Below are 12,606 nucleotides of genomic sequence, written 5' to 3' on the forward strand. Positions count from 1 at the left end.
CTAATCAACTTAAATTATTTTAAAAAACTGTATATATTCACTTTAATAAAATGATAAAAATAATCTTACTTCCCTCCATGTCCTCTGATCTCTTTCTCTTTGTTATATTTTCTTCAGATTTTGCTACTACTATTACTACTGTGATTTTTGATATGATACATTTTTCTAGATTTTAATATTATTTTTATCATATACTTTTTCATATAATTGTCCTCAATGTACATCTTGATGTATTCTTTGTTTTTTCTGCTTTCATCACTCCATTTTCCCCTTTTGGTCCCTCTGTTTTCAGTTTCCTTTTACTGAAATCTTTCCATGTGCCTTTCAATTCATCGTAGCTGTTATTTTTTATGACTCAATAATAAATATCCTATGAAATTGTGGTTCTGTTATTTTTTCCCATTAATTATTTGATAATTCAGTGTATGGCTGGTCTCAGTTTTGTTTTTGTTTTTGTTTTTGCTATTACAAGCAAAGTTGCTGTGAATCTTTTTGCACAGAAAGGTCTCATTTATCTTTTAATCACATCCCGAAGTATCATTTCAACGAAAAAAGGCAGCTAGGTGATTGATGGAGTGTTGGCCTTGAAGGCAGAAGGACCTGAGTTCAAATCTGATCATAGACATTTATTTACTGTGTCATCCAGGAAACATCATTTAACCTCTGTCTTCCTCAGCTTCCTCTATAGTAAATATGAGGATAATAATAACCCTTACTTCCCAGGGTTACTGATGAAGTAATATTTATAATGTTCTTTGCACATTGCCTGGCACATAATAGGCAAATAATAAATGCTTGTTTCCTTCCTTCTCTTAAGGTATAATTCTAGTAACATTAACCCATGGATCCAAAGCCATGAACAGTTTACTAACTCTTATTTTATATTGTATTTCTTTATGCAATCTGTTGAGGAGTGAGAAAGGAAGAGAAATCATATCCTCCATCCTTTGGGGAATTCTCATTCTCAATCCTACCTGGACTTTAAGCCCCACCTCTTCTAGGAAGACCTGTGACTATTTTGCCTCTTGCTGATCTCTTGAACATTGACGACAGATCACAGGCAGTTGAATATTAGACCTTGGGAATTGTCTTCCTAAGCTCTTTCCTTAAACACATAAGAAAATGAAGCACATAGAAGGGAGGTGCTTTACTTCATGGTCTTGCTATCCCTTGCACATCTTTTGCAGTCCCATTGGGGATAAGAATGAAAGAGTCAAGGCTAACATTCATTGTGAGCCTGGAAGGATGGACAGTTACCTTATTTCTCCTATATCTTCTCTTCTCTAGCACAAATATCTGCACTTCCTTCCTTCCACTGATGTGTAGCATGATCTTATGTCCTCTATCCCTTTAAAATAACCAGTTTGTCACCAAGTCAATTTAACAAACATTTTTTGAGCACTCCCGTGTTTGAGATGATGAAGGTGGGGTGGAGAATAAAGATAAATCAAAGAGATGACAATCTGATGAAAAATTGTTTCTGCTATTTCATGTGTGCTAGATTGTCAATTTTTTCTTTGTAATAAATATCTCTCAGATTTGCCCTTTTCTTCCCAGTCTCTTTATTCAGATCCAAAGAGACTCTGGAATTATCATCAGACCCAGAGAAAGAGGAAATTCTGGATCCAGAAGCCCTAGAGAGTTACTACTACACCCAGAGAGATTTCATTGAGGAAACTCCAGACCCAGAGATATCTTCTAGAGAGAACCCCAGACCTGAGACACCCCATGGAGAAGGCTTTGGACTCAGATATAGTAAAGATGAGGCTCTAGACCTAGAGAAACTCCATGAAGTGGCTGATCTCAGGTAGTGATAAAGACTGTCTTGGGAGATGTTGGGAGGGGGAATCCTGTACAGCAGAAGGATTTTGACATGGAGAAATGTTCTAATAAGGTATTATTAGAGAGCTCTTTCAGAGCAGATTTATATAACTGGAGAGACCCAGCAGAGAGCAACCTAGATTCAAAGAGAGACATAGTAGCAGGATCCTCAGATAAGGTAATACCCCCTTCCACATCACTCCTTTCCTTACTTCAGCATACACACAGGGAGACTCAGACCTGGAGAAGCCCAATGAAGTATGCCCCAGGCTTCAGAGGGCTAATATAGGATTCTCTATAGACCAGTCCCTGATGGAGGTTTTGACTTGTTTGAATTATTCTTGTTATCCTGACTCATCCCAGAGAGCTCAGTGAGGGTGCTGCTAGGGGTTTGGTCGATGGTCCAACTTTTCCCACTTGTTTTTCTCCTTTTTTGACTCCCTCTCACCTCCATATTTATCTCATCTTGGAAAGGTCTGTCTCTGGATGTGGCAAAAGGGGAATACTCTGAATTCAGGTGTTGGGAAAGTGCTTGGAACTTTGGGCTAGAGAGAGAGAGAGATGGATTGTCTTAGAGAAGGAAAGAAAGGGATGTGTGTGTGGGGAGGGGGGGAATCGGTGGTGGAGAGAAAGATGAAGCTGGATGAACAGAGGCCAGAGGGATGCAGCTGGAGACTAGAAATCTGTCTGTGGTAGTGGCACTTCTGTCACTACTGCCACCACACACACACACAAGACAGATAGAGAAAACACAATGGGCTTGCCTCCCTAGGAACAAGCTTCCTGTTTTTGATGTGTGAGCCCAATTGTTAGGCATTGGGAGGGGTCTTTGAGGGTCTATTTGTTTGACATTATTGTGTTCTTCAGGGACCTCGGAGAGAAGGTGAAAAGGGAAAGGAAATGTGTGTGTGTTGGGGGAGGTTAGTTTTTTCTTTCAGTTTTTCTCGGTGAAACTTCTGGCCAATGTGGTTTCAGCCAGCACAAGGTATTTTCAGTGTGGGAGCAATAGAAGGGCACAGAAGTGGGGAAGGATTGCCAGTCAGTTTTCACTGGACTCGACTGCCCTTCCCTCCTATCTCCGTCCTCTTTCCTTTTGATTAATGTCTGCCTTATGTTTCTAGCTCTAGCCTACTCCCCTTGTTGGGTCCCAAGACTATGGTTCACAGTGAAAATAGAACTGTGTTTCAATGACCTTTATTTCAGTGGAAAGGCAGAAGGGAACAAGAGAGGCAAGAGTCAAAATAAGTTACCAGTTGGTTTGCATATGTCTGTATATGTGCGTACATGCATGTTTCAGCCTGCTCAGATAAGGAGATTTAGAGGAGGAGGAAGAGGGAGTGATGGTAATGAGTTTGAAAAGCAGAACTCCCTAAATTGAGAACCCATTCTATAGCCAGTGTATGTGCCCTTTGCAACTGGAATTTTTTTTTTCCTTTTTCTCTTTTTTAAAGAGTTATGAGAAAGAACATATCTTTACCCTTATTTACCTTAGGTCAGGATGATGTAATGGAAAGGGCATTAAATCAGGGAATCTTGAGACTCAGATTTGATTCATTACTCTTCCATTTAATAATCTGGTGATTTTGGAAGTTACTGCATTTCTTTGGGTTGGTTCACTCCTTTGTAAAATGAGAGGGGTGGGCTAGAAGAACTCTTGAATTCTTTCTAGCCCTGAGAATCTGAGTTTTCATTGATCACTTTGATCACTCTTAGCTAGCCTTGATCCTTCTTTACCAAGACTCAAGAGACCCCAACCACCAATGTTTGCAATACTAGATGTCTTCGAAACTATAGCTCTTTGATCCAAATACTAGCAGGACAGCTAGAGGAAATGACGCAGGAAAACATGAAACTATCTAACTACTTGTTCCTCAACTCTACTGGGTCTGGGGACTATTTGTTTCTCTCTGTTTCTCTCTTTCCCTCCCTCCCTTCTTTTCCTTCTTTCCTTCCCTCCTTTTCCTTTTTTCTCTCCTCTTCCCTCTTTTTTCCCCTCCATCCCTTCCTCTCTCTGTCTCTGTCTCTCTCTTCTTTTCTAACTTCAAGTAATACCCAAATGTTAGCTGATGCTACCCTAGATCAACCTATTCAATAACCTCTACATTATTTTTCATCCATATACTTTTCATTGTCAGAGAAATTATAACATGTCAATATGATAGGATCCTGGGATCAAAGCTTGTCAGTTGGAGGATATTTTACAAAGCCATTGAGCCTAACCTCTCCTCCTCCTCCTACTCAAAGGCTTATCAAGCTTATCAAGGTGCTGATATTACAAAAGACAAAAACATGGTCTCTGCTCTCAAGGAGCTCTCATTTCAGTGGGGGGGGGGGGATGACAAGCAAATAACTATGCACACAAGACATATGTAATATATCATTTTACAGATGAAGAAATTGAGTTTGAAAGAGATTAATGACTTGTCCAGGACCACAATTATTAATGTCAGAGGCAAGATTTGAACTCAGATCTTCCTGCCTCCAATATTAATACCCTATTTTTTGTGTCCTTCTAGCTACCTCTAAATCCCGAATTCCTGAAATATTATTTCTGTTTTTATTGTCAAATTCTCATCTTTGTAACTTAATTACTTAATTGTAATTTGTAACTTAAACCTGGTATATTGATTGGCATAAAAATATGTATATATATTTATCTACCTATCTATCTTTATCTCTCTCTCTCTCTCTCTCTCTCTCTCTGTAGTTGGTAGAGAGACACAGAGGAAGAAGGACCCAGCCACCAGTCTTACACTGGCCAGTGTGATGAAGAGGGTGTAGTACTAACACACAAGGAGCTCCCAATGTGATGTGGTAGAGAGTTCTTGTACTTAAGTGGTGGGGTGTACGTGGTGATGGGGAGAAATGTGGCCTCCACTCTCAAGCCTTGAATGTCTGAGGTCAGAAAAACCTGGCAGTCATACGTCTTGCGACCCTGAAAAAATTTCCCCAACTGAACTAGAGAATCAGCTCCTTTTCTTTACTTCCCTATTTCTAAAGGGAGCTTATTACAATGGAAAGAGTGTTGGGTTTGAAGTTCAACCTTGCCTCTGCAACTTGCCATTTGTGTGGCTGTGGGTAGGTCACAGCCTCTTTCAGCCTCAGTTTCTTCACTTGTAAAATGAAGGGATAAGAGTTGACTATCTCACAGTTTCCTTTCATTTCCTTCACAGTGTAGCTGGAGAATAAAAAAAAAGATCAGAGGGAAGAGAAGAGAAGAGAGGGAAAAAACAGAAGAAATGAGAAAAGAAGGGAGAAGAGGAGAAAAGAGTAAAAAAGAGGAAAAGGGAAGAAAAGAATGGAGAGGAGATGAGGAGAGAGGAAAAAGAAGAAAAGAGGAGAGAAGAAAAGAAAGGAGAAGAGACAAGTGGAAGAGAAGAAAAAAGAGAAAGAAAAAGAGAAGAGATGAGAGGAAAAAAGTAGAAGAGAGGAAAAGAAAAGAGAAGAGAGGAAAAGAGAAAGGAAAGGAGGGAAGACAAGAGTAAAATAAAGAGACAGAAAGAAACAGAGAGACAGAGGTGTCTTTTTTTTTTTTTTTTAAGTTTCAAATTGGGGCTTTGTAAAAAAAATCCAGAAAGCTGCTGCATCCTCTATATGTATCTTCCCTCAGAATTATGTGCATGTGTGTGTATGATGTTCAACAGTGTCAACAGCCTTTGTCCCCTGGATGGACATCAGTGGGGGGTACTTAGTTACTACTGCTGGCCAAATTCCATGTTGAAAGCCTTATAGCCCAAATCTGAAGCTGAGAGGGAAATAGAGATAAGGAAAAAGGAGAAAAAAAAAATAGTTAGATAGAGGTAGAAAGGAAAATCTTTTCTTTCTAATGTCAAGCAATTTAATTAAATTCAACTCCACAAACATTTATAAAGCACCTGTTATTGCCCAACCCTCTGATACATACTCCTGACACCAATATATAAAAACAGCAAGGTGTTTACTTACATTCTATTGGGGAAACAGTAGAGATGTAGATAAAAATATTTTATTTTTTATTGTTTACAAAATATTTTCAATGTAAATCTATTGTAATTGGGGATATTGGGTGGGAAACACTAAAGGCTAGGGAGAAGAATGAAAAAAGGTTTCATGCAGCAGGTAGCATTTGTGCTAGGAATGCTGGGATTTGAATGGGAGGTAAGTATTCTAAGGGAGAGAAGGGATAATAGAGAACATTGAAGCACTGGAGATAAACATTGCAAAGGCAGGGAGGTTGTTGATGGAATGGGCTTTATGGGAAAGAGAACATAGAGTGGATGAGGGGGAGCAATGTGAAATTAGTCTGGGAAGATAAATAGACATACATCAAAATGGAACCACAGAAGGATCCACAGAGGAACATGGTCAACTATGGCTACTGTTGGAAGAACACAGAACTGCCATTTGTTAGCCATGTAACATTCACTAAGTCACTTCCCTTTTCTGTACTTCAGTCTCCTACATTACACAATAGCTACGAGGTAAGGAGTCTGTTAAGGCTTATGAATGTGAGCTTTTTCTTTATCAACCAATTAACAAGCATTTATTTAGCTCTGATATAAACATGTATAGTATATAAGATATAATATGCTATATGATATACATGACACATAATATATGATATGATATATACTATGTCACATAAAATAAATGGCATAATATGACAATGAGATAATATATGATATGTAATAAATTATTTATTATAAATATATAATTAATATATATATAAAGAATATATAATAAATTGAGAGGAATTGTGCTGTTTGTTTTTGTTTTATTTTTCAGAGAAAAAAAGAAAAGGGAAAAGGGAAGATTTCAGAGGAATACTGGGAAAAATTTTCTCTGGATTCCCCTCCTCCCCCCCTTAAATTTGGAGAGCAAGGACCCAGAGGTAGGAGGGTGTGGGGACATTATGCAAGTAACCACGTTAGTTATTGGGCAGTTATTCTTTTCAACCTCTGCCCATATCAACAAAAGGGGACTGATTTAGAAAGCTAAAAGTCAAACTAGAGTAGCCTTGGCCCACGTGTTTGGGGATTTGGCTGTTGATGGGCGGACTGGCTTCCCAGAGCACGCTGCATCTAAATAGCAGAAGTGAAAAGAGGACGGTTCATTCCTAGCCCTTGAGAGAACCTCCAGCTGTGGTTGGAATACGTAACCGAGGGGGTGGGGGCATAGCAGGGGGAAGGTTTGGTATTTTCTTGGTTGTTGTTGTTTTTGTTCTAAGACATCTCTCTAGGGACTCTCCGGTCACCGTCAGTCCCCTAGGGAGGAAAGGGGATGTGTATGTGCCGGCTCCTGTACAACCTGGTGAGGGGTGTTACTTGGAAGGGGAGGCCAAATAAAAAGGTCAGAACTTTGCGTCCGGTATTTGTGATCATGCTCTTCTTCTTGACCCCCCCGGGTCCGTGATGTGATGGTCAACTTCCTTAATTCATTTTTGGATGGGAAGCAGGTTTTTGATGGAGGGCCATACGCTCTGTTGTAACCCTTCTTTTCTCCCTACCGTACCCTCTCCCTTAAACAAGCACATGATGGGGGAATTTTATGAAGTCTTGGGACTTGCCTAAAATGTCAGCCCAACCTGACCTAGGCAGAGACTCTGACTAAAGGTGTAACTAGTGCGAATGAGCATGAACTTTGCTCCAGAGCACTGACGCAGTGGGGTTTCCTCCAGTAGGGAGTGGTGGTGGTGGTGGTGGTTCCGGTCTTTCTCCTTCCTGATAGGAAGGGGAACACTTCTCCAGGTCTTGCTTCATGTTCCTCCATTGGTCACTCTTTGACAAGACCCAGATTGCCACCCCAAGAGCCATTCACTGTAATATCTTTTCCCACTTCTAATTCTTCTAATTCCCCCTGAGACATATTCTCCTGAGGATAGACTAGCCTGAAAATGAAGTGGCTAGCTGGTACAGTGGATAGAGCACTGGATCTGGAGGTCAAATTTGACTTAACAAGCTTTGTGATCTTTGTGGACTGATGATCCCACTAAACCCTCAGTTTCCTGGACAGTCAAATGGGATAACAATAGTACTCACCTGCAAAGTTCTTGTGACGGTCAAATGAGATTGTATTAGTTTAGTGCTGTGACTGGGCCTTAGTACTACTTATTTCCTTTCAGGATCTTGCTGTAATTGGTCCCATGAGCAGACTCACTACCACCCCTCTTCATATTGACTTTGCCCCAGGCACAATTTTTCCTAAGTACCATTATTTGTTTGATGAGGGTAGATATTCATTGCTCTCAGAAAGACAGATCAAGAGGTTGACAGTTTAGTTTAGCTCGTCTCCCCTTTTGCTGGAGTGGTAGAGAGTTGGGAAATCTAATCTTCCCGGGTTCAGATCTGACCTCAGATATTCTCTAGTTGTGTGACCCTGGACAGGTCACCTAACTGTGTTTGCCTCAGTTTGTGAAATGAGCTGAAGAAGGAAATGGCAAATGACTCCAGTATCTCTGCCAGGAAAACCTCAAATAGGGTCACAGATAGTAAGACAGGACTGAAACAACTGAATAAAGAACTGTGATATGTACCTATGACACAAAGACAAAGGCAAAAACAAGCAAACAAATAAACCAAAAACCTCTACTACCTCCCCTCAAAGAAATGACATTCTATCTGGGGAGATAAACTCTGAAGAGATAAGGATATAATTAATATTTTTTGTGAAGACAGGAAAGGCTAACTTGAAAAATCAGAAAAAGTTTCTATAAAGAATATAGACTCCTTGAGGGCAGACATTACATTTTTTCTTTTGTTTTCTCCTAGCCCAACACAGTGGCTGGCACATAATAAATGCTTAGAAATGTTTAATTGAACTGAATTGTTTTCCCGCAGAATTCTCAAACAGAATCAAAATACAAATATGAGAGCATGACAAGAGCAGTCTTATCTGTCATGACTCTTCACGATTTTACATGACCTAAAAGAAAAGCATGGATGACTCAGTTCAGTAGCTACTAACCCCAAATGAATTTATAATTCAATCCCTCTCATTCAAGAAATGTAAAATACTATATTTTGACCCTATGGCACAAATTAACTATAATAAACTTATATAGATCTAATAATTTTATCAGTCAAATTTCATAGCAAATAGGGAAAAAATTATATATCATTTAGCTTAGGGAACAGAGTGAACAAACTGGCTAAAAAGACTAGAAAGAGCACCAGACAGGGAGTCAGAAGATATGACTCTGACTCCCTGTCTGGTGCTCTTTCTAAAATATTTGTAGCTTAGCAGCAGGTCTCCCAGACACCCCTGTAATACATTTTAAAATCTATGTCAAGGCAAGCAAAGGTTTGAGCACACACTGTGTGTCTTGATAAGGTCATTTATTCTCTTTGGCCCTCAATTTTCTCATCTGTGAAATGGAGAGGAAGGGATTCAACTTAGTAGCTTTAAGGCCTGAAAATGGGCACCTTCATGGTCCGGTGGATAAAGCACAGGACCTGGAGTCAGGAAGACTCATTTTCTAAAGGTCAAATATGGCCTCGGCTAGCTGTAGGATCCTGGGTAAGTTACTTAACTCTGCCTCAGTTTTATCATCTGTAAAATGAGCTAGAGAAGGAAATAGCAAACTACTCTAATATCTTTTCTAAGAAAATCTCAACTGACTAAATTTGAAATGACTAAACATAATGAAGACAATGGCATCTTATAATACTTGTCTTACAGGCTTACCATGAGGCCCAAATGTATGAACAGCACTATTGAAAAATGACTGAATAAAAAGGTGTGAAAAGATATTACATGTTTGAGAGTAATAAAATCATACTCAATAGATAGGGTTAGGCTATACAATGGAGGACCTTGGATATCAGTTTGAAGATGTGGAATTTCATCTGATAGGCAATGGGGAATCTTTAGAGATTCTTGAGCCAATAAAAACATGTTAAGAAAGGGTAATGAGATAGATTGGAGAAGCAAGAGACCAGGGGAAAGAAAAACAATTAAGGCTATTATAGGCCATTATAGTAATCCAGACAATAAGTAGAGAAGCTTTTTTTTTTTGGGGGGGGGGGGTAACGAATCTTAAGATCTGCTGTTTTCAAGTATTTGAATGGCTGTAATGTGGAAGAAGAGGTCAGGTTTGATCTGCTCTTTCCCTGGGGTAAAACCAGAAGAAATGAGATTTAAAAAAAAAGATAGAAGCAGATTTTGGCTATTCACAACAATTAGAGCTGTCCCAAAATGGAATAAATTGTCTTGGATGGTAGTGAGTTTCTCCTCACTGAAATTTTGGGTGGGTGGATAGAGATGCTGAATGAGCTCTTTTACAAGGCTTTATAGAGGGAATTCCTGGTCAGTATAAGTTGGATAAGATGACTTTTAAGGTTCCTTTCAACACTGAGGTGAAATTCTATGATTTCATTAGTCTGAGGAAGTAATGAGTTTGCTGGTTCGACTGGGAGTGGAAGAAACTTTGCCAGTATGAACGCCATTTCTCCAGCTTTTTCAGCTCAGTATTCTCACTAAGTTCAACATCTGAAATACAAACCTCACTGTTATGCAAAAAGGTGAGTTCAGATCCAAAGAAAAGGGAATAAACAAGGAAATTAAACCTGGTCCATAATCTCTCAGGTAAATTATTTAACTGGTATTAGAATTTGTTGAGGGCTATTCTTTGAGCATAGTAACTAATGCTTCATCTTCACTCAGGACTGAATTAGAGTAGATGTAAGCTTCAAGTGGAAGGGTTAGGGATAGACTTAAAGAAATACTTCCCTGTCTAAAAAAATAAAATTAAGGAGTGAGAGAATAATGTACTGGGAGAAAGGGAAAGGAAGAGGGAGAATGAAGTAAATTACCTCACATAAAAGAGACAAGATAAAAAGCTTTTACAGTGGAAGGAAGAAGGAGAGATAAGGGGGAGTTAGTGAACCTAACTCTTGTCAGAATTGGCTCAAAGAGAGAATAATAGACACACTCAATTGAATATAGAAATCTATCTTACCCCACAGGAAAATAAAAGGGGAAGGGGATAAGAAAAGGGGAGGGCAATAGAAGGGAGAGCAGTTTGGGGTGTGAACAATCAGAAGCAAAATACTTTTGAGGCAGGATAGGGTGAAAGGAAAGAATAGAATAAATGGGTGGTGGAGGAGAGGTAGGAAGGAGATAAATACAATTAGCAAAAGTAAATATGAAAAAAAATTTGAAGAAAATTTCTTTGATAAAGGCCTCATTTCTCAAATATATTGAGAATTGAGTCAAATTTACAAAAATAAGAGCCATTCTCCAGTTGATAAATGATTAAAAAGTATGAACAATTGTCAGCTGAAGTAATCAAAAGCTATCTATAGCTATATGAGAAAAATGCTCTAAGAGACTTTTGATTGGAGAAATGCAAATTAAAACAATTCTGAGGTACTACCTCATAATATTAGATTGGCTAATTAATGGGACACAAAAAGAAAATGACAAATGGTGGAGAGAAAATGAGAAATTAATGCAGTGTTGGTGAAGTTGGGAATTGGTTCAACCACTGTGGAGAACAATTTGAAACTATACCCAAAGGGCTATACAGCTTAAGTCAGTATCACAAAAAGAGATAAAAACAAAAAGGAAAGGACCTATGTACAAAAAAATTTGTATCAGCTCTTTTCTGATGGCAAAAGAATTGGAAAGTGAGGGGCTACCCATAACTGGGGAATGGCTGAACAAGTTGTAGTATGTGATTATGATGGAATACTATTTTAGTATAAGACATGATGAGCAGGATCCTCTCAGAAAAAACTGGAAAGATGTACATGAGCTAATGCAAATGAAATGTACTGTGTACAAAGTAGTAGCAATAATATATGATTATCAGCTGCAAATAACTTAATTATTTTCAGCAAAACAATAATCCAAGACAACTTTGAAGGACTTATGATGAAAACTACTATCCATCTTCAGAGAAAGAATTGATGGTGTCTGAATATGGGTGGAAGCATACTTTTAAAGATTTCTTTATTTTTCTTGAGATCTTTATTTTTGGGGGTATCTTTATTTTTTTTGAAACATGACTATTATGGAAATATTTTGCAAGACTGCACAATCTATATCTAATTGTTTCCTTTCTCAGTGAGGTAGAGATGAAGGAAGGGAATTTGAAACTCAAAGTTCTGAAAATGATTGTTAAAATTGTTTTTTTTCATGTTATTGAGGAAAAATAAAATACTAAATAAAATGTAAAAAATAAGAAATACTTCCTGATTATAAGGGATTATTAATCAAATAACTAAGCTATATTTATTACAAGTTTATATGTATTTACTATGTACTGGGAACTGTGCTAAATGCTGGGATTCAAAGGTAAATCCACAGTCCTGATCTTAAGGACCTTACAACCCCCAAAATGAAGGGGACAACATCCAAAGAACTATGTACAAAATAAAGACAGGATCATTTGGAGCTAACCAATACAAAGAAAGCACATTAAGGGGAAAAGGCTTCTTATAGATGATGGCATTTTACTTGAAACTTGAAGGAAGCCATGGAAACCAGAAAGGGGATCTGAGGAAGAGGGATATTCCATGAATGGGTGACAGCCATTGCAAATTCACAGGACTGGGAGACAGCATGTCTTGTGGGAGGAATAGCAAGGAGGCAGGAATAAGGGAGGAGAAAATAGATATTGAACCAGGTATTAAACTCACTGAGAAATGAAGAAGAATGTCCCAGTTGGGGAGGGGACACTGGATAGCAATCATCAGAATCTTGATTGGGTGATGAATGTAGATTGAATGAATCCATAAAGAGAAGTTGCTGAGTAAAGTGGATCAAGGAGAGACTGGAAGCAGCCATAGGAGAGCAAAGAATTCC

The sequence above is a fragment of the Sarcophilus harrisii genome, chromosome 4 (assembly GCF_902635505.1).
Source record: "Sarcophilus harrisii chromosome 4, mSarHar1.11, whole genome shotgun sequence".
Lineage (NCBI taxonomy): Eukaryota > Metazoa > Chordata > Mammalia > Dasyuromorphia > Dasyuridae > Sarcophilus > Sarcophilus harrisii.